This window comes from Seriola dumerili, unplaced genomic scaffold, assembly GCF_002260705.1.
Source record: "Seriola dumerili isolate Sdu_G_001 unplaced genomic scaffold, Sdu_1.0 BDQW01000088.1, whole genome shotgun sequence".
NCBI classification, from domain to species: Eukaryota; Metazoa; Chordata; class Actinopteri; order Carangiformes; family Carangidae; genus Seriola; species Seriola dumerili.
In genome coordinates this window covers 11,642,956-11,666,079 of record NW_019174343.1, presented here as the reverse complement: position 1 = coordinate 11,666,079, position 23,124 = coordinate 11,642,956, and the positions used below count along the sequence as shown (strand labels likewise).

Sequence of the window (23,124 nt, the reverse complement as noted above, 5' to 3'; positions counted from 1 at the left end):
ATTATGGTTGCCCGTCTCCCTTAATGTGAGACAACAATCAACACATCTTGCAGAAAAAAACTGGACTCACATATTTTTTCTCTCTCTCTTTCTCAGTTGACTTCATTCCATATATGCTGTATTGGCTTTGCTGGAAATGATCTTAAGGTTGCCAAAGCAATACCCATGATGTTGCAAGTGAGGTAAATTATAAAAACATTTATAGATACTCTTCTCTTTTTCAGGGATAAACTCATCTCAGTGGCATTTCATCATTTTGTTTCTTTAACAATAAATCGTGTTGCATTTTTGCTTAACATTTTTAATGCATGTTCATTTTTACATATTTTCATGCATTTTTTCCTACATTTCCAGGCAGCCGTTGGTTTCCATTCATTTCTGTTCAGTATCTTGAAACAAGCTTATGTTGTGTAATCCATCACAGTGAAGTTCAAATGTGCATTCATTTGAATTTATGTCATTTTGTCACAAGTCATATTATCATTAAAGCATATGGTAATGTTCAGATTCATAATGATAATGCAAATTTGATCAAAAATAAAGCAGCAGTAAAGGTTATCTTACACTGTTCAGTCTGTGAAAACAGATGTATAATGTGCTCTGTGGCCCTGAACTTAAAAGTCTGAGAGAAATAACCCTGATGATGTTGTTAGGGTTATTTCAGTTTGAGCCTGGAGACCAGAAATTTATAACAGAACACGGACTATGTCCGAAATCATTCCTTATTTACTATATAGTGCACATATACATATATTTACTGTCTGCCATAGTGTGTGTCCAAATGCTGAGTGTAAGCATCTAAAATCTCAATTTACTGCTCACCATAGAGTAAACTACTGAGCGTCTATTATATAAGTAGTAGTGCGGGTGAAGTAGTCAATGAGGGACTTATCTCGGACACAGCCATGGTCATTTACCAGGCAAGAAGGCTACAATGAGATGATGTTAGGCTTTTGGTTTCATTATGGTAATTGTGGGATACAGTCTTTCTTTTCTTGACCCATAGAGTAACTGGCCTCTGTTGCTTCAGTTTTGATCCTTATTTTAAAAAGTCCCCAATCTTAATAGAAGTAAACTGCCTAATTAACCCTTTAATACAGACTTGATGTTTACTGTGATGGATTACACAACTCAAGCAAATTTCAAGCATTAGCTAATTTATTGTCAAGTCAGATAGAGGGGAATGGAAGCCAGTGGATGCCAGGTACAGGAGACAAAATACATCCAAATTTTTTAAAACGCAGCAACACAGTTTACAAGATGGTTAGCTGTGCAATTTGCAAGCTCAGTGGGAATGAACGGATCTCAGTACAAGTGAACACAAATATCTGAAAGTGAATGACTGGTTGCCTAAATACACTGAAGCCTTTCACTTGTGATTTGCCATCTCTCTCTCTCTCTCTCTCTCTCTCTCTCTCTCACGCTCTCTGTGGAGTTTGTCGGTGGGTTGCAGCAGTGTCTCAGTATCTATCCCGGCTCGCCTGGCAGTCTGACGGACAGAGGCAGTGCTCCTCTCTATCTACCTACCTACCCGTCTGCCTCTCCGTCCGTCTGCCTGCTCATGTATCTGTCTGTCGTCTCTAAACGAAGAGGTGAACACAGAGCTCGGTAATGGAGACCAGCGTGGACCGGGGGTTTTGCTTCTTCCCCCTCCGCCGGAGACACACAAACTCACCGGACGAATAAGGCGTCAAAGGACAAATACCGGGAAACGCCGCCGCTGCTGCTCATCACAGCGACGCTTGCTAGTGTCTTCTTCTACTTCGCCTTCTTCTTCTTCTTCTTCTTCTCCTACTCTATCAACACGTCTTCAAAAACAGATGCCCTGCTCGGGAAGTTACGGACAAAACAGGGATAAATCCTCCAAGTCGTCCTCTCCAATTTTCAGGAGGCGTGCTCACCCCAAGGTAAGAAAACACACACACACACACACACACACACACACACACACACACACACACACACACACACACACACACACACACACACACACAGAGGCTCTACAGAGACCAAAACTGTTGAATTGCTGGTTGACGTTTGTGTCTCGCAGCCTGCACATCGCCCTCTGTATGCAGCTATGTCTGTTTTACATATTAACTAAAAATCTGTCAGACAGGAGTGAACATTTCGTCCAAAGTGGGTGGGGAGGTGACTCATGCTGATTCAAACGCTCTTTTGGACTCAGTGTTTACGCTGCGCCTTTGCAGGTTTTAAAGATAATACAAGCTATAGGCTATGTCTTGAACATTTCTCAGGCACTCTCGTAGGACGTGGGTCTGCCGGTGTCTATGTGGATGAACAAAACAACAGTGGGCGATCTGTCTGTGTGATGTTGTGGTGTGTGTCTGAAATGATGCAGCTCCTCCTCCGCGGTTTTCTCAGCAGTATCATTTTGACAGGTAAAGAAATGCGTAATGGAGGTTTGGAGTCTTGGGTGGTAGGGTGGTAGGCTACTGGCCGGCTGACATTTGAGGCTTGTCAGATTTGGTTAATGACATGCTAATCACAGACTACAGGATTAGTTTCCTGCATGTAAAGGTAAATTAAAGATAGGATGAGGAAGTAGGAGTTAATATGAGTTTGAAAGCTACTGTACCATAATGAAAAATCTTTAAAAAGCACTTTTCCTATTGGCATTTTGAATGATGATATGGTGTCCGGAGTTCCCTATTTACTGTCACATTGTCACCGACACAGTGGAGACAGTGTATTAATGATTTTCCTAAATTTTCCTATATGGTTAGGGTCTTTCTTTTTAGTGTATATAGTTCTTTTCATGAGGAAGCTGTAATTTGTTTAATAATAAGAAGCTGTCCTTATAGTTTATTGTATTTTACAGCTATGCAGTATGCTAAACATTGCCTATCAAAGTAATGTCTGCAGATTTGAGAAATAGGAGCTTGCGCTCCACCACAATGTCAGGTGGCCCTGAGAAAGACTTGTTATGTCTCTGTTCACTGGTAAACATGAAGAGGCATCATTTCATTGGGTAAAAACACTCCAGACCAGACACTCTTCACAATCATGAATGAAGTAGGGTTTGTTATTTTCACTGTTTGTTACACAGAGAATTGAGACAAGCAAAACTGGCATCTGTTTTATGACGAAATGGAAAGTTAGTTTTCTATAAACAATGATAAATTTGGGGGTCTTTCGAGTGATTAAAAAAAAAGGGAAATGGCTGTCAAGTGCTCACTGGAGCATCCTAACATTTAGCCTGCTTCCAGAGATGATGATTTAGCTCAGACTCCCAGTCCTGTATTTACAAGGTCAATTACTCCACAAACTCCAATGAATCACCCATCCAGCTCTGTCCACTCAGCAGTCACTTTCCCACAGCATGGTTGAGCGGGGCCAGCTCACAATACTGAGTATATGAGGAGATGTCTGCAAAAATGTTGACCAAACACGATGGCAAACTGTAAACTGAATGTCATGAATAATCAGAAGAATTTGGCTCTCTCTGTTTGGCACTTTACAGGAAGCTGTATTTCCAGATCCTGCGGTGCTCAGCCAGGGCTAACAGTCAAGATAAATCAATAGTATTTTTCCCAACCGTTTAATCAAATTAACTCGAGTGCTGCCCCACTGTATGGATGACATGAGACAAGTTGTAGTCACTTGATGTACTACAACATGCTTGGATCCTTTAGTAGGTTGCAGTGTCTTTCATTCCATCAAATTAACAATGGATTTAGGTCTAGCTACCCTTTTAGCACAGCTTTTTGAGTGACCTGAAAAGCAGCCTAACTGCTGCGTTAGTGGCCTCAATTTGCTTCAACTGCAAAAAAAAGCTCTCTTATGCACTGTCACACACTCTACCTCTCTCTCCCTCCTGCTAGTATGCACTCACTCAAACTGTGTCTCATCGCATCTCATCACTCTCAGCAGCACTCTGCCCTCTCTGCTTGTCACACATGCACGCACACGCACACGCACACACTCAAAGCAGCATACCAGCCTACAGCCATGTTGGGTATTATTTGATAAAAACCTGTGATCTTTGCACTTAACTCTCATATGCATCCTCTTGTGTCGCAATTTGATTTTTTTGTGTCTATTTGCTTTGGTTCGTTTGTCAACACTCTGCACTTCTTGAGTTGTTGTTGCCTCCTGTACGTTACAACCTCTCTAAACTTAGAAGAAGGTTATCTGTTTATTTCAGTGTGTAATGAATGCCTGTATTTTGTTTCTCATATTGTATGGACAGAAAGAAATAGAACTTCCAAACCCCAGCGGAATTTCAAGGGCAGGTCATTTCTATTTTCTCTGTTTGCGCAGTGGCTACGTATATTGCAAAGGGCCATTTATAATGTATAGCGCAGTCCTGTATTAAATATCTGCAGAGTCGGAGGTGTGTATTCCACTGCTCAGTCAGGGGGGGCTAGATTACACCATATTGCATCAATGGAGAGATGAAGGCAATATGGGGAAATGGGAAAAATCCTTTCCTGGTTGTGTTTCTGCAGAAAGTTCGCCGGGCTGTTGTGACTACTTGGAGTGTGTGGGTAACAGTAATAATTAATATTTAACTGGATGCTTTAATGTTACTGCAGAAAGCATGAGTTACAATGTTGATGTCTTATACGAAAGGTTAAAGACAAGAATTTTGATGTCACTGTCGCTTTAAGTTCAAGGATGAAAACATAAAAGGAAGTCTATGATCATGTATCAACAGACTGTGAAGCTACAGAAACAGATAAAGTAGCAGAAGTCTATATTTAAATGGCCTCACTAGAGAGATAAGATGCCGTTATTCCCCCCCAGTAGGAAATTGTGCCTGCAGAAGGAACCAAATCTTTCATATTACTGTGTCCTTTCGTACTTGTTCTCAGGAAAGCGTTTTTGAAATTGATCACAGCATCAGATCTATTTACAATATTGTTACGTGTTGTTATGGAAGAAGGGTGTGCATCTGTTTTGATGTGAGAGCACAAAAAAAAAACATCACATTTGTTTATTTACCTTCCCTAGCAGTTGGCAGGTATAATCAGCTTTATCAAAACTGAATAATTGACACTGTGAGAATTTCAAACAATCACCTGTTTGCCAAGGAGTGATTTTCAGTTATAGAAATGCCTGTGGGATGTTAGACAATAAGTAAACATTTCTTATCATAAGATAATTGAGATGCAAGGAAATCAACAAGAATACTGTCAGTAAACTGGATTATGCTAAGCAAAGGCTCAAAATCACCATCAGTAATTTGTTTAAGAAACTGCAGTGATTGCCATGAAAGATAATTGAACGGAATGAAAGCAATGTATGTCATTCAAATTACTGTCTTGGCACAATTCTCACCCATCTGCTGATTACTGAATATGACACCAACAGTCACAAAACGATGTGTGACTATAGAAAATGTTAGTGTCAGTGCCGGACTCCTTCCTCTTTGTTTTGCTCACTTTTTCCCCACTCGCTCTTACGTCATTCACATTTCACTTGTCATGAAACTTGCTGATTCTGTCTTCTGTCTTTGCTTAAAACCAAACACTTGGAAAGAGGTCATGCACCTCTCTCTCTCTCTCTCTCTCTCTCTCTCTCTCTCTCTCTCTCTCTCTCTCTCTCTCTCTACCTCCCACTTTTCCTCCCGAAATCAAAGCAGTGTAGTGTGCGTATCGCTGACATGACATAAGACACTTTTGACATCAGTTAAAGCCTCCTAGACTTGTCCAAAACCTGAGAATATCCACTCTAATTAAACCTTACGTCTCACTTCCCCAGAGGCTGCAGGCTGAGGAATGGGTGCCAAACCGTCTTTTCACCTGCCCTGCAGCTAATAGCCATGCTAGCTGGTCTGTGCTGGGATACTAGGGTTGGCAGAGGTTCAGGCTGGCAAGGGGGAGCTTTACCACCGAGGCTGTTGTAATTCTGCACACAACATGACGTGCTACTATGGTTGGTGTGACACTGGGAAGCACTCATTAACAGTGCAAAAAGAATGTGTTTTTGCACCTACAAGTCAAGAACGTAGGGAATTATCACAACCCACTTGTCAAAATGAAAGATTCTGCAAACGTCTGGATTACTAGTGATATTTTTGAATGGTTCACTGTCACTGCTTTCCCATTCATTAGAATCGTTAGGTTTAGGCATCCAAAACACTTTAAGTTAGGTACTGATAATCACAGTATTGACATTTAACTGCTGGTATGAGACTGCAAGCTAACCTGAGCCTCTGGTGTCAAAGCTAAACACATCCTTACCCACTCTTACTTACAGCAAGACTGTGCCCTTTATGGCCACTTGGCATAAGCATTTGCAGTGAACTCTAGTCTGAATTGTCGACATGATGATATTTAGTTTGAATAGCACAGTGCACTAATGTTAATCGGCACCATGTGAGAGAGTACTGGTCAGACATGTCAAGAGGCACAATGTGCAAAGTTTGCATACTGATTTGCCAAATGTTTATCTCCTGCCTATTTAAAATGCACGTCATGCATCCAAATAAGCATCCACAGAAAATTCTTCACACAGTGGGCCTGCATATTTTCTGTTCTGCAAAGCTTAAACTCTGCGGAACCCCAAGGATAATTATGCACTTTCAAAGCTTTGCTAATGATCACATAAAGTTGTGCAAAAACACCCACCTAAGGTCAACAAGGGTACGCCTGAGAGAAATTAATAATTCTCAGGTTTTCATTTCATTTTCAATGCCAGCTACAGCACAAAAGCATATTTTTGTGTGTGTGTGTGCATGTGCGTGTGCGTGTGCGTGCATGTGCGTGTCTTGATTTTTGTATTTGATAGCCTACCTTAGCGGCTTAGAGGAATGTCTGGTGTTCAGTCAGTCACTGCACCAGGAGACATCTGCTTGCTACATCTCAGTTGATTCTCTTCTTGGCACTGTAACTGTATGGAAGCATACATCCAGACTCAACGAATGGAAAAGTGATTATGCTGTGTGTGTCAGGTGCTTACACTATTTGTGGAAACAAGTGCCATCCATCTGACGGCGCTTAAAGCGATCAACAGACCAAATACCCAGAACAACGTAACAAGTTTCACTTCCTGTGTGCTGCAGCGGGGATTTTGCCGTTTTCAGTGATATTCAGGAGGCCTTTTCCTTTTCAGCTGTTTTGGCTGAGACAGGATCTGGGATCTTCTTTGCGGTGATTACCTGGCTGTAACCTAGCAAAATGTCAGAGGTACGCCTGAAGGATGCCAATGGAGTGTGAAATGCTGTGACGACGGATTTCTGTGTCTTCATGTATATATTGTATATTTGTGTGTGAGAGAGCAAGTGCTGCTTTGTGTGTGTCTGTATAAGCTGTGAATAATGACTGACTGTAATGCAGAGGTCCTTTGAAGTGTCGTAAGAATTGTTTTTCTCCGTCTGAGTGAAATGATTTCCCTTCAGTCCCCTCAGCTAAATGTTGAAGAAAGACTTTATTAAAAACCCAACTCATCTATCCAGGCACATCTCTGTCACTGGTGAAACACTGTAGTTTGTACTGCCTGAGTCTGACTCACCAGATGTAGGCTGTGGATATAAGCCTGACATTGGGTGCCTATTTCAGGCGGCATTCTCCTCCCTTTCTGCTTCCCCTGCCTGTTACCATTTCCAAAATCCCCTTCGCTACTGGAAACAACAACAACCTTCGAGCTAGCAACCTACATGCTGAAGATGATAAGTTTTGATGGAGATTTGGATTTCATAATCACACAGGTGACACACATCTTTGCTGTTTCTTGTGGTGTTGTCTTTGCTGGGGCTTAGCCATTTTAATGACTAAAAAAACTGAAAAAAACTCCCTCCCCTTCTTCATTGCATCCTAGGCTCAGCACCGCCCAAGGCGATTGTGATTGGTTTAAAGAAATGCAACCAAGCCAAAGAAATAGCAGAATGATGATAGCTGCAGCGCTGGCAAATCTCTGTGGAGATAGGTTTGGCCATGCAAGACTTGTACTGTCTTAGCTTTCCTTGGCTGGAAGATTGGAGAAACTCTGCTACTTTTGCAACTTTATGTTTTTACCTTTTACCTTTAGTGTGACGCATTTGCTTAAACTACTGAGCTTGGCTATATATGGTTTAGCAGACATGAATAAACAACAACAACAAAAAAAACCAACTCATTCCTGGGGTACCCCAATAACCAAAATATTACAGCACACACCACAAGAGAACCACAACATCCTTGGTTCAAGTCTGACTGTGCACATTTAATGCATGGTGTAGCCCACCTCTCGCTCCTCATTTTGTCTGCCTCTATACTACACAAAAAAATATATTTTCAAAGACAGAATTGTCTGAATCATTAGTGTTTTTCGGACTAATGACTTTTAGACAGATAGTTTTCCAAAGTAGACGAAATGGAAGACAAATAAATGGTAATGCAGATTTATTTCTGCAAACCATGTGATCATTTTTGCTCCAACTCTCATATTAAAGGCTTTTAAACATCATTTGGAAATAGAAACTGGGACAGTGAAATTAAATGGAACAATACATCAGTGTTATGAATTAAATAACGTCATCTAATGTTTACACAGTATTTCAAAGAGCTGGTCTCCTTTGCACTGTACATGATATTCTTTTTTGTACTGTGCATACATTCGTTTATCTCTTCTGTCTTTCTTATCCTTTTTTTCTTAATTTTTTCTGCATCTGCCCCCCCCTCCTCCCAATCCTGCCTCCCACCACCAACCCACCCGGCCTCTCCACCGAGCCACCTACTAACAAGGCTGTTCCACACTCAGGCCTGCATTAAGATGCAGACCCCCTTCTCTCCTGCTCTTTCTCAGTGGCCTTAATCCTTTCCTCCTCTCTGGTATGAATGATAGCCTCAGCAACTAGCCCCCTGTCTCTGGCAGGCACAGGCCCATTGCTAAACATAATGGTGAGAAAATGGCCGCAGTCAAAAGATGTGTCTCGGTGAGGAGAGGTCAAGCTATCAGCTGCTCAATGATAACAGTGTGAGCAGAGAACTGGAAACCCAGCAGAGTGAAAAGGTCCCTTTCAGGACCACAGCAGAGACTGTGGAGGACTGGGTGGTGGCTCTCTTGTAGTTACCTCCAGTAATTCTGACATAGCCTGATGTTCATCTTCACCAGATCACCTACCAATGTATTTAGAAATGTTAAAAGAAACTCAGTTCACTTTAGGATTTATGAGTTTAGTTGTGCCAATTAATAAAGATAAGATGATCTGCCTTAATGTGGAAATTAACCTAATTCATGTCGACATACTATATATGCAGATGCTTTGCATGCGTCAAGATACATTTTATATTTTTGAGATAAATAATTAAATTATTTGAAAGTAATACAAAGTAATTAGCTGCACGAAAGTGAAGTTTATTAAAACAATATTTTTACATTCTGGGAAATAAGCTTATTTGTTGTTCTTGCCGAGAGTGAGGTAAAAAGATCAGTACCACGCTCATGTCTTCAGCCAGGAGACAGTTAGCTTAGGAACACCAACATCTCACACACACTTCCCTGATAATGTTTGCCCCCCCCCTTCCCCTCTCGGAGTAGCATGAGAGAATTGTTCTTTATTGGAAGCAAGGCCACTTCCCAGCCGGACGTAGCCTCATTGAGATGCAAGGCCCCCACCGGAGAGCCAGGGTGGAAAAATGAAATTAGAGGACATAGGAACAAGCTGAGAGGAGGCCCACCTCTGTGTTCAATTTACTCGTTAAATGTATTCACAATGCCCCGGTAAACATCTCTCCCTCTCTCTTTCACACACACACACACACACACACACACACACACACACACACACACACACACACACACACACACACACACACACACACCTACACACATTGTGTTGAGATGAATGGACTCACTTAGATACTGTCTGTGAACACTGCATAATAATGTCATCTGCGTTGCCTGTACAGTGCAAGTAGAGAACTTGTCTGACTGATAAATTGCACATTGTCAGCTTCTAACATTTAGTTTTGAATTTTCACAGTTTATTACAGCAGCTAGCCAAAGAATCAAAGTGTAAGAACAGTTTCACACACTCTCAGATAGATCTTAGTCAAGATGAACAAAATCTTTTCTCGAAAATTGCAAAAGGTGGGTGGAAAAAGGCTTCCAATTCACCATGAGTGTGTTGTCCACCTCTGTCGACATTTTTAAAAGAAACCTCAGGACTTCTCTCTTTAGCCTGGCTTTTATCTAAGGCGCCTGGTTTTCATACCTTGTATTTATTTCACTGACTTTTATTTATTTTTAACATCTTATTGTTTTATCGTTGCAATTTTGTTGTTTTTATTTTGCCGCTCTTGTCTGTGCTGTTTCATTTTGCTCTGTGAAGCTCTTTGGACTGCATGTTTGCATGAAAGGTGCAAGCCTTTTGAGTTGAGTTCATGTTTCCTCTCTCGTTGCGCTCACTCACAGTATTCCATCAGTGGCCTGCTGTTTTTAGAGTATAAGAGTATTGTGGAAGGTGTTGTGTTGTCAAGTTCAATATGTACACCTGCATATTGAGAGAATGAACCAGGTGTATGTTTATAGTCTCCTCATAGTACCCCACTAAAAATGTAGATTTCTCAGGAAGTTAAAGTGTAGCTGAAGGATGTACGTGAGCTAAGAAAGGACAGATGTTATGTTTTCATTTCAGTAAGTTTTTTTTTTTTTTAAAGTATAGCATAACTTTGATCTGTAATTTGCAATTAGCAAAATCAAGCTGAAAACATTCAATCCGATATTTAACTTTTCAATATACAAACATACACATACACAGCCCCTGGCCTACACAAACACTAGTAAGAAAATTCTGGTCTTTGCTCAGATTAATCGCGGCTTGACTTCAACACTCCCCAGTGATTGGTTAAATGCTTTAAAAGACTTTTATGGTTCTCCTATTGCTCCCACAGTTCCCACAGAAATAACCACTTGCCCTCTCCATCGCTCTCTTTCACATTGTGCGTGTGTGTGTGTTTGTGTGTGTCTGTGTGTGTGTGTCTTGCCATGTCACCAGAAATAGCGATACAGTGTCTACACTATATTAAAACAAATATGATGCAATAACTCTTTAGTTACAGTGTTACTGCGTATCTGTTACAGCTGGAAGCCACAAGCCGTACTCCACCAAAATTAATTTGGTATAGACAAAAGATTGAATAACTAAGAACAAAATCATGTGTTAACATTCACTGACGATCTAAGAATCTGCAGTTAAATAAAGGCACTGATCCAATTTAATAAGTACACTGTGGCTCTTAAGCAGATTCCACGAGCTGCACGTATCATGCCTCAGCTACTTTATCATGTCTGAGTGCTCTCATCTGTCCAAGGCAATGGATGATTCCTTTTTTTTTTTACTGTTTACTGAACACTTCATTTGTCTCTCTTTCCTTGTATTTTATGTTGAGGTTTTAGTTGTAGGCGACGGTTTCTGCTTGTCCATTGTGATTTCATCAGTTCCTGACTGGTGATTGGTGTTGAGAATACCTAAGACATATTGTGTACCTTCAGTATTAGCAAGTGGTAAACCAGGAGTGTAGTTTTATATGAAATGTCCACGTAAACCATGATGCATAATTCCGCTGTTACAGAGGGCAGATTTTTGACACTAATTTTATATTAACAAATTCAGCATTCACCTCAGGAGAAATAACAGTGTGGCATAAATTAATGGCACTGAACAGGCTGCAAAATGAATGCAGAGAGAGTTTGGTTTCCCTCACTAATTGCCTGAAATGATGCTGATTGAGCTGGCACCAAGACATAACGTACTAGATGCCACATGAATATGGCATGCGCTTCGTCAGACGTGGATCTTTATTTGGGTTTTGATTAGTTTGTGCAGCACACATAGTTTGAGCAAAAAGGGAGACATTCCCTGTAAATACTTTTCAATTAGGTCTTACAGCTTTTATGTCCACTGTTTTATTTTTAGAATGTTTACCTTATGCTTTTCTTCTTTATTTATTGTTTTTATGCTAATTTATCTCTCTGTCTTCTTCTAGTCTGTTTAGGTTTTTGAATTCTTCTTTGCATTTGTGAAGCACTTTGATATGCCCTGTGTTTGAAATATAAATAAACCTGCCATGCCTTTCGATATGAGTTGTTTCTGAGTAATTACTGGAGTCCTCGGCAGCACAGACCTGCAGGTGACTCATAAAGGATATCACATGAGACAGAGGGAAGCAGGAGAGGGGGAAAGCGAGGATAGTGGAGATAAATAGACAGGGAAACTGCCAGATGCCAGCTCCAGAAAAAAACAAATGAGCAATGATGAGTGATAAAGCTCAGTGGACATAGACATGTACTTAATGTGGTGTATTTGTAAATGTACATATTGGGGAATTGCCTTTGATCTGTAAGTACAAAAACGGCTTGTTTCCCCTGTACAACTGATGTCAGGTCTCTCATCGTCTCGTGCATTGTTCTCTGTCAGTGTCAATCAAGGCTTTGTTGGATTTTCTTCTTTATATAGTGACTTTTCTGTGCCTGCCAATCAAAGTGCTGTTCCCTTGATATTAGAAGCTGATTCCCCTTTAAGTTTGTGTTCACTTGTTTCATCTGCAAAATCCCCAAAAGTCAGTAAAGCAAGGTTCATCATAAGCTTCAACTGTGTAGCAGTGGACATATTACTGTATACTGCATGGCATGAATATATTTTGTGTGTGTTTGTGTGTGTCAGCTTGCTAGTCAGCAGGATTTAACTTACCACATTACACATTATTAATGTATTACTTTGTAATTGACAGTTAAAACAATAGCAGAATGTAGGCTAGCAAGGACAGTGGTATGATTTCTTGTATGGATGGCAATGTTGGTCTATTGGTCGGCCTACCACTTTGGTTCAGACTGAAATATCTCCACCAAATTTGGATGGATTGCCATTAGATTTTGCGGAAACATTCATGGTGCCCAGATTATGAGTCCTAATGACCTTTTTGCGCAACAGAAAATCACGTGCCCCTCTCTAACCAGCCTGCAAAGTAGCATACATTCCCATTTTTAAAGGAACTGTTTGTAAGTTTTGCTATTGCTACATTGCCAACGTTAGCATTAACAGCTGTTTACTTACCAGATTAGAAGAAACGTTGCGGGTTCAGCATCAAATTTCACTCCTTTAAGTTGCTGTCTCCAGCATTGGAAACCAACCTTCTTGTTTTGCCTTTATTTCTATAATCTCTTTTCTTCTTCTGAAGTTAGCATGCTAACCAGCTAGCCCTGGCCCGGTGGATTTGTCTCATCACTTTCTGATAGCGTAATTGCAGCGTCCAGTCTGCCCTGAAGAATTAGTGATCAGAGTTGTCTTGTAAATGAAATGATTTCTGCAGCTCTTGGCAAGATTGGTAAATAAACAGATGTTATTGCTAACGCTGGCTATGTAGCAATAGAGAAAACCTACAAATAGCACCTTTAAAAAATAGAATAGGACTTTTAATATCATTCTTTCTGGTGTGGCGTTCTTAAAATGCTCTTCATATATAAAGTGCTTACTTTATAAATAAATATTATTAGCGATTTAATGAACGCTCAAATCATGAATGTACTTTCTTAATAACCCTAACAGCCATCCAAACATCCATTAAAAGCTCAACTCTTAGTTAGTAACCTTAGCTTTGCATCACTGACTGCTTATCCAGTCATAATATATGAACAAGGTTATCTATACAAGTCAACTTAGAAGCTGGTCTTGATTGAATGGCCTGAAGTGACCTTGCCTTATCTGAGGAGAGAGCAGCTAATTAAATCATGCACTTTTTTGCAGCCTCACAGTAGTATAGCACTGGAGAGCTAATTCATGCTAACCTTCCTCGCTCACTCTCGTCTGGCTGAGTCACTGACAACTTGTCAGTGCATTTGAGAAGTTGTGAAGGGAGGAATAAGCCCAGTTGGCACTAGAGCACTTACCATATTACACCAGCTTTTTACTGCACCAATGACAGATGTGAGCAATGAGGATAAAAGATCTCAAGACAATATTTTCAGATTTCTGTCGAGGGAAATAAAACGCTTCCTCGATCTGAGCCATCTTTGTCTTGATCATTACTATTGGCTCTACTTGCTATTTTTTGTTGTGATAATAACATACAATGTATAGATTATCATTTGTTATATTGGATCAATTAAACAGCATAAATGTGGTTTGTTCTGTGTAGTCTGTAGAATTTAGGTATACATACTGTAATTGAGGCTTTGATACAACAATATATTAAACACTGTGAAAACAAAGGCTTACACAGAGGGTAAAAGAGCACCCATTCATGAATACACTGCATATAAACACAATTTGTAGAAACTCTGAGTTCATGAGTTTAATGCTATGGTGCTGTTGCTGTGGCCTATCTGTCACAACAGTGTAAGAGGCCAGACATATACCTGGAGGATAAATAGTGTCAGTGAGACCAGCCAAACCTTACAGTGAATTCTAAAAATGGATAACTAGCCAGATGCTAGAGTTATCCTGCCTGCTGCATTCTGCACTTTAGCAGGAGAGAAAATGATTCATGTAACAGCATTCTCCACAATAATGAGCACTTGGCCACAACGCTAACTGACAAAGATTGAGAAAGTCATGCCCTTTACTTGGTAGTTTTTTCTCCCTTCAATAGCATTACAAAAATGAGGATCTTGTCTGTTTGGTCTCAGAATGACTTTATTAGAGTTGATGCTCCAAATAACGCATGGAGGTGGTGGAGATTATTACACTTTTATCATGAATCACAGAAGGTACAAGCAGGTACTGAAAAGAACCGCCGCGCTATAAACGGTGAGAACCTTTTATAGACAAGTACAGCTGGTATATGATTTCTCTGACTCTTCCAGTAAACATCATACAATGAGGATTTATCTCAGCTTTCCAACACTCAGAATTAATCTATATCACTGACTATTTATGTGTGCACATCACTATGCACACATTGAACAAAATGCATTGAAAGACACATCTTCTCTTTCACACACAGTGCCTACAACCACACTGTTGTTTTCTGGATAATTAATTTTTTATAGTCGGGGTAAAATATATTCAAGTTGCCACATTTGACAGAATGTATTGACCCCTGTATCAGCAGCAAGTAAATGTAGTAAAAAGGTGCCAGTTGTGTGCATACTTTTTATTGCCACTTTTTTCAGATGTTAACCTTTACCCCTGTTTTTGTTTCTGATTTTTTATCTTTTTTTCTTCTTTGGGTAGCTGCAATCAGAATTGTCGTGAGATCACCTTTGTAAAAACAGAATTAATGCAAAATATGACAATGAGCTAAAATGAAGCCAAATCCTCTCCTTTTGAGAAATCTATTCCATTAAATGTGCTGAAATGCAATGTGCCGCACACTAAATAGCATATTATATATGCAGGAGAAGAGGGTATTACTACTGAGCATATCATTAACCTTTAAAGTGCTGCATGATCTATGCTTTATGTTTTATGGCAACAATAACAATGCACTCTGGTGACTGTGATTTTAAATGGGCTCCATTGATCAGTGTGATACCGAGGCCCGTTTAAAATGAATGAATCACCTCAATAAAAATGTAGTCATTCTTTCTACATGTGACTGCGAGACATTTCCAACACTGTTAGTCATGTCAGGGCATTCTTTGTTACTATCATATGAATCATGTAACTTCCATAAGTGCCCAGGACCTGTTATTTTTCTCTGTGCTCATTGTATGTGTGGGCTTTGCCGGCATACCAGCTGCATACAGCCAGCTTGAATCTGGCCCATATATGTTAATGCCATTACAGAGCAGATTATAATGAAATCATGTTTGAACATGAGCATTGGTTTATGCAATGAAATAACAGACAAATGGCTTTCGGGGCAAAGGACTGTAATCTTTATAAATGACTGGGCTTACGCTGAATCATTCTGCGTTTCACTCATGGCTGCCACCATGCTCAATTCACATGTGAATACATTTAAAATGGGACAGGAATAATACAATGATGCGGTACGTGTGCATGTGAGCGTATTGGTGTGTGGCTGGTGGTCTCTTGTCTGTCTAGCCGGCAGTCATGCCCTCTTGTCTCTTCAATGGTGCCTAACATTGTTAGCTGACTGTGACAGACTAACAAAAAAAAAAGAGTGAGAAATTGGTTGAGGGAATGATGCTAAATCACTAGTGTGACAAATCAATTGATTTCAGAGGGAGAGCAACACTGAATGCACTACAGCACTTAGCGGGAATAACAGCTCGAACTGACTGAGGTCCTTGCCTTGGGGGGGGGGGCATGTGTGTTGTGTGTGTATACATTGATTTGACTTTTTGTGTCAGTTTTATGTCTCAGTGGTGAGTGTTTTGTCTCCCTTTCCTCTCAACAAGACTAAGTCTTTAGCTATGCTAGTTGCTCTTTGAAGCTGTATTTAAGCACAACTGTGCTTTGAACTAAATGCCAGCATGCTAACATGCTCACAATGACAATGTTAACATGCTGATGTTTACCATGTACACTAGCTTAGTTTAGTGTGTGCTAACATTTGTTAATTAGCACAAAGTACAGCTGAGGCTGATGTGGATGTGATTGGTTTTCCAGTTATCTGGTGATAAACCAAAGTATTGGAAAAATTTTAAGTTTGTCTTAGCTAATGATGGTGCAAGATGAAAATTAAGGGGGAAATTCATCCTAAGGGCGACATGGATGCTTGTACCAAATTTCATTGAAATATCTCAACAGCTATTGGATGGATTTCCGTCACCTAAAATGACAGACAAGGGGTGTCGTGTGGCGTAGTGGTCTAAGCAGGCACCCCATGTGTAGAGGCTACAGTCCTCGCTGCAGTCCCCGCATCGGACGGCCTTTGCTGCATGTCATTCCCCCTCTCTCTGCCTCCCCATTTCCTGTCTCTCTATAATAAAAAGCCCAAAAAATATAACACAGACAAACTGACTGTTTGACTGGCTAAAAACCATCAGGAAGCAAGTAAAAGTGTTAGTTTGAGGTGTGACTCACAGTGACAAAGCACTGTAGGGGGACTTGTGTTGTGCTGGTCTGTAGGGCCCCAGGTGAGCGACACTGGAAGTAATGGAGGTCACACTCAATGCTTCTGTAAAGATCAAGAAGCCCCCATGAGAATTGTTACTGTACACAGTGAGCACTGAAACTATTGAAAAGGAAGAGAATAAATAAGAAAAATAACTGTTGTTGTTGTTGATGTTTGTGGTTTGTTGACAGATAAAATAGCAAAGAGAAACATTTTCTCCAGATAACACTTGTAGCACCTGTGCTTGCTAAGTGGAGCACTATCGCAAGATAGTAGCTACTGCCTGTAACAAGACGATTATTGTTGCCTTAAGGCTGTTTTACTGACAGAACTGTATCCTCCTTCTGTTGTGACAGGTGCCTGTCCTGAAGTGAGCTCTATGCCAGTGATTTCCATGTTTCTTGTCCTACAGAATCCACTCAGTCGGTGCAAGTTAATGCTGTAATACTATAGAAAAATTAATTGTATAATGTAGAAATAAAGTATAACTTTGTGGCCTGACTGCTTACAAGCGGAGCATTATTGTGAGTGCCCAACAGCAACAATCAATAAATTCATCACATTAAGTCCCCAAAGTGAGTGTATCACTCACTGAGGCATGCAGGTACAATGTGGTGCAGTGGAATTTTAATCCATTTTAATATCATTAATAAAGTGGAAGATTTTTATTTTGATCACAAAGCAAACATTGTCTCAAACTGCTTTCATGAACATTACAATGAATCAAGTGAACTTCAGTGACTTCCCCCAGTTACCAGATCCGAATCCAACAGAACACCTTTAGGATGTTGTAGAAAAGGAAATTGGCAGCATGAATGTGCAGCAGACAAATCAGCAGAAATGATGTGATGCAGTCATGTCACCATGGAGCAGAATCTCAAAGGAAAGTTTCCAACATCTTATTCAGTCCATGCCATGAATAACTGATTCCATTTTGAGTGAAAAAATAGTGAATGACTGTAGTAAAACATGTAATAATATAGAATGTGTCTTCATAGCAGATATTATAAGTGTCGATAAATAGTGCGTTAAATGTCTGTATATCTGATTAAAACTACATTATAGTGTGTTTATAAAGCAGTGTTATAAATGTGCAAATACAGCAGCTGCTTGTGTATAAATGAATCTGGCAGGGCTTGATATTGTAATGCTTTGGACAGTCTAGAAATATTAGGTCACTCTACTGTTTGAAGATCAATGACCCGAGTGGTAATCAGCTCTTTCAGACTGCTAGGCTTACCGCTTCAGTCAATCCACTTACTTATTCAACATCTCACAGGTCATGTCGTGTGACCAAGGTCATCAGCAGAATTCACGCAACGTGATACTGCAAGTAAATACGTGCGACTTGGTCTGCTGAGCCATCTGGACACTCACTGAGTGTGTCAAAGATGCTGTAAGAGAAGGTCGACCTTCACAACGGCAGTACACTTTGCAGTTGTTCGTGGCTGTTAGCCGGCCACATGAGCCCATGCATATTTGATGCAAAACCTCACTCGACCTCTTCGAAAGTCCAACAGAAAGTAGGCTTTGTGACACACCTCCTCAGATTAGACATGTTTTGATGCTTATGTTTCCAAAGCTTTTCATACATGTCGCTTATGTGTGATTTATTGACATCTTCAATGGTCTTGAGTGACAGAGCAAATCTAGGTCCCGGGTTCCTCATGCTTTAAATAGGCCAAATGCTGACCTAATTGCCTCCACTGCTGTCAGTGGAAATGGGACTGGTGCTCCGATGAGGAGAAGAGAGGAGATGAAATGAGGAAATATAAATGATACTTGTGGATGAAGAAGACAAGTAATAGATGAAGAAAAGTAATGAAGTGCTCCACGGATGAAGAATGATATGGAGATGGAGGTGTGGTACTATGCAGTAGGTGACTGTCTAGCTTGTCTTGACAGTGGAAATTGCTACACATGGTCACTGCATTCACACATACGGATGCACGCACACACACACGCATGCGCACACACACACACACACACACACACACACTGAGAGGGCAGAAATAGCCTGGCTATTTTGACGCTACTTCGGTAAAATTGACTTCAGGAGGAAGCTGTTCTTCAGTTAATCTGCAGCACTGACAGAACGACCGGTTTTGTTAAGCAGAAAATAGAAAGAGATGGGAGAGCAAGATGGTGAACTGTTCACCGTCTGTTGATGGAAAGGCAAAGTCTAGTGTGTGTGTGTGTGTGTGTGTGTGTGTGTGCGTGCGTGCGTGCGTGCGTGCGTGCCTGCCTGCCTGCCTGCCTGCCTGCCTGCGTGCATGCCTGCATGCGTGGATGTGTGTGAGCGAAGGGCAGAGAAAGAGATATCCTGTACATACATATGTTTGGATATTTACATGTGTCCTTACCATGATGCACATGAAGTGGGAAGTTTTGATTCGTTCAGTCCATGCTCTCCTCTGAGCCAGCTAATGCCAGGCTGCTCTGAGGTCAGCCTCTGTCTCTTTTAATGCTAGTGCTTTATTCCTCCTTTGTTCCCATTTCACTCTCTCTGCCCACTCCCTTCCCTCTCTCTTTTCTCTGCCCCCCGTACCCCCCACCCCTACTGCAGCTGCCACTGTCCTTGTTTTTGACCTATACAATGACCTGGACTATGTCCTGACAACACAAGGAACCATCAGATTTTGTCTCTACGCCAGCTTTAGTTCAACTCAGCCATCGGCAATGCGTTTGCAACATGTGGGAGCTGTATGGTTTAAGAAAAGTGAATTTCATCATTGTTGATTCACAGCGAGGCTAAAACACTGATGTGTTTTATGAACAAAGTGCCAATTCTTACATGGGCTTGATTTGTGTCAGTTCTCCTTCCAAAAACTGTGCTCAAAAAGAAAGTTTGGAAATGATTCATCTGTCATGTTTGAGTTATTTCAGCTTATTGCTCTAGCATTTGAAATTGGCAATAGAAGTGTTATCATGGCAGTGACAGTTGCTTAAGAGAATATATAAACTGTTAACACTGATGTGACTCATGTCACCAAAACCTGTTTTTCTCCTGCAGGATTTCATGCACTAGTTTGCATGAACACCACAGAACAATCTCAACTGGCATGCACTGCTATACCTGGGGACATTCATGGTAAATATAGGAGGGAAGAAAAGCCCTGTGAGATTATTCTTGACTGAGGCTCGTCTTCTTTTCAGTCCCTTTTTTCCTTGTCTAGATGATCTATTACAGTTTGTTCTAATTTAAAAATGATTAAAGGAAGAATAATCTCTTGAGGAGACAAGCAGCATACTAAAAGCAAAGTCCACATAACAACAGAAGAGGAAGCTCTCAACTTCTCAGCGGGACATCTGCAACAGGATTAGCAAATCGCTGTGACAGTCTGACATTTGAACCCTAGGGTAGAGCTAGCTGGTGAAGTTAGGCCGTTGATAGCTGATAGTGATGGGGTCCTGACAGTGCCTGTTGGTATTATTATAAATGTTTGTGCTGCACCAACAGTATCCCTGCAAGAGCTTGTGTCATGGTTTTTACGATGAGGGCAGATTTAAGAAGGATTGGCAGTTAATCCTCAGGGGTTGCCCATGTTTGGAGATAATAGCTCACTTCAGTTGCAGGACTGACACTACAGACATGAGGTGGGAACCTGTCCTGCAGATGTGTGGCAGAAACTTGAAATAAGGTAGTGATGTTGTGCAAAGCCAAAACTGACTAATGACTCATTTGAATAAGTGCACATGCACAGACACATATACACACTTTCTGATGAGTGGTAAACATTATCATAGCATTTGCATAAGTTTTTATTTCACGTCATTCAGTCTAAACCACAGGCTTTTTCAGAACTTGTTTTTTTTGTAATGTTTCTGAAGAGACAAGCTCTTTAATTCTCACAGTCGAATCCACTCTAAGTAGAGCTATCCCAGAGTATCAGATCTGTAAATCTACTGGCCTTTTCGAAAATACCTGTGAGACTTAAGTGTTGAGTGTTGAGTCACAGTGACAAAAGCATCTCAGCCACAGTAACCATGAATGTGCAAAGTGCTTTGTGGCAGGTCTGAATATGACACGTGTGAAAGTGTGTGACTGCTGTACAGTCGTTGGTATTGCGAGGGGCTCCGTCCTTTGCTGGATAAATATCAGACTGTTTTGTAGCTTTTCCTGTGCTCTCTTGCACTGGAACATTTGAAATGTCAAACATATCAAATTTTCAAAGTTGCTAAAAATAGCAAAGGTAGCTTTATTCAGATGCTTTTAGTGTACTCCACAATTCAATCCAAAAATCCATTTGCCTGATAAGCCTGACCTCATTCACCCTCCTTTGTCTACTCATAAGTGCGTTAATGCAACATGCCAGCTGTAGCCCTCACTGACACAAAACAGTATTCAGGCTGACCAGAACCTTATCTGAGCACAGAGGTCACAAAGAGGTCACGCTGACACTCATTCAGCTCATTAGAAAACTGTGCTACTACTGCATCAGGGCTGTGCTGTAAGCCTGTGAGTCAACTTCATTCAGATCATCAAGTACTGACCTCATTTGGTGACGTAGGACGTGTTGTGTATTTATGGAAAAATTGTTGTTAAAATGTGGCTGAGGAACTTTTTGGTGACAAACGAGGCAGTGACATTTCAGTTTTGTGGCTTTTCACCCTGAATAACGTCGTATGTGAATAATGGGGACGTGAGACGAGGGCTGCGTTCATGACGTCATGTTTTTGTTTAGGATGTTTTCCCTCTGTAGTTCAGATTACCTTGAACTGACCCACGTAAATGAAGACGAGCAACTGTTTCTGTCCATTTCCACAGCAACTCTGCCGCATGTTGAAGTATTACTTTTTTGTCTGTTATAATCACACCACATGCCGCTGAAGTGTTTGCAGGTACAGCTTTGCAAATTTTAAGTTCCTGAGGTCAGCTTATTCAAACAGTAAGAGTCTGTGCAACTAATTCCATGTAATTGAAATTTTGTGAACCCAAGGATTCGTTTTGTGCTTTTCATGCTAATTTACTTGTGTTTGCATATAGTTTACACCTCCAAACTTCATTGAGCGCCTCGTCAAAACAACTCAAAACAAGGTTTGGCAACTTTGTGTGTGCATAAATTTGAGTGTACAATACAAAAAATCTTGTTCTTCATTTTCTACTTTCTCTATTTTCATTAAGGATGTTCTACGACCAACACTACAGCGTCACAGTTATAGAGAATGAATTTACAACATGCTCGAGTTGTACATATAAAAGAACTGGCCTGTTGTGAGACGTTTTCTAAACACATACAGTAGGTTTCTGGCTATAGGATACCTCTAATTTCATATTAACTATTTTAAATGAGTCTTATTTATATTTACTGATAATAACTTTATAATTGCTAGTGTTTGTTTTCACCTTATTTTGTGCTGTTGAAAACCACCTTCATGGTAAAAAAAAATCCTTACACCGCACACATTGTTCAGGGGTCAATAACCGAGAACAATCATGCTAATCACACTTTGCTGTTCTGAATTTTAATTAGACTCATTAAGAATTTGTTGTGAGGGTTTTACTCTAATAACGGGATTGTGAGATTTCATTGCCAGTAGTGCTCTGAAGGGCTCGGAATAATTTGTCTGTGTGTGTTTACATGTGTGTTGAGCATGGTGCAGCTGTATGTATTTGATTGTCTGTATTACAAAGCTCAGCCTGCTGATATGTTGCGATTGTTTCAGTGTCACTTTGGTTGAAGTGAAAAGGACGATATTTCTGGCCAAGAGGCGACAACTACCATGTCCTTATTTGAAAACTTCCCCACTCTGTCTCCATTTTTCCAACTTTCTCCTTGATATTGCTCTCCTCTCACCTAGCTCACTCTCCCCTCTTACCGCCTCCTTACTGCCATTTCTACTCTCGCTTCCTCTCTCCCTCTCTTTTGAGTGTCCTCTCATGCTCTTTACCAATGATGGGGCAGAGGTGCAGAGTTGCTTCCATCCATCTAACTGTCCTCCAAAGTTCGCTGTTCAAAAACACAGTTTGCTTCAGCCATATTGTTCTCTTTCGGCGTTGGCACAGACCAGACATGTGCTCACACAGACACAAGTAAGCCCTCATGCATGTTCACATGTACACACTTGCACGCACACAAACTCACACAATAAGTTATTCTTGGAATACAAAGCCACCCGCTGTTTACCAAAGATTAGATGACAATTTTATTTTGCACTGCAAATTCATTCATAAACAATAAACCCAGTAATCAGCTATGCAGATAATGACTAT

General features: G+C 40.6%; 1 long non-coding RNA gene across 1 annotated transcript in view; it reads left to right on the top strand.

Moving 5' to 3' along the window:
• Window positions 1-1,830: 1,830 nt before the first annotated feature.
• The window catches only part of LOC111221438, a 92,855-nt gene continuing 71,561 nt past the window's right edge, over window positions 1,831-23,124 (top strand). The window contains exon 1 of the long non-coding RNA XR_002665091.1: window positions 1,831-1,907. This is a non-coding gene — a long non-coding RNA (uncharacterized LOC111221438). The remainder of the gene's footprint in view (window positions 1,908-23,124) is intronic.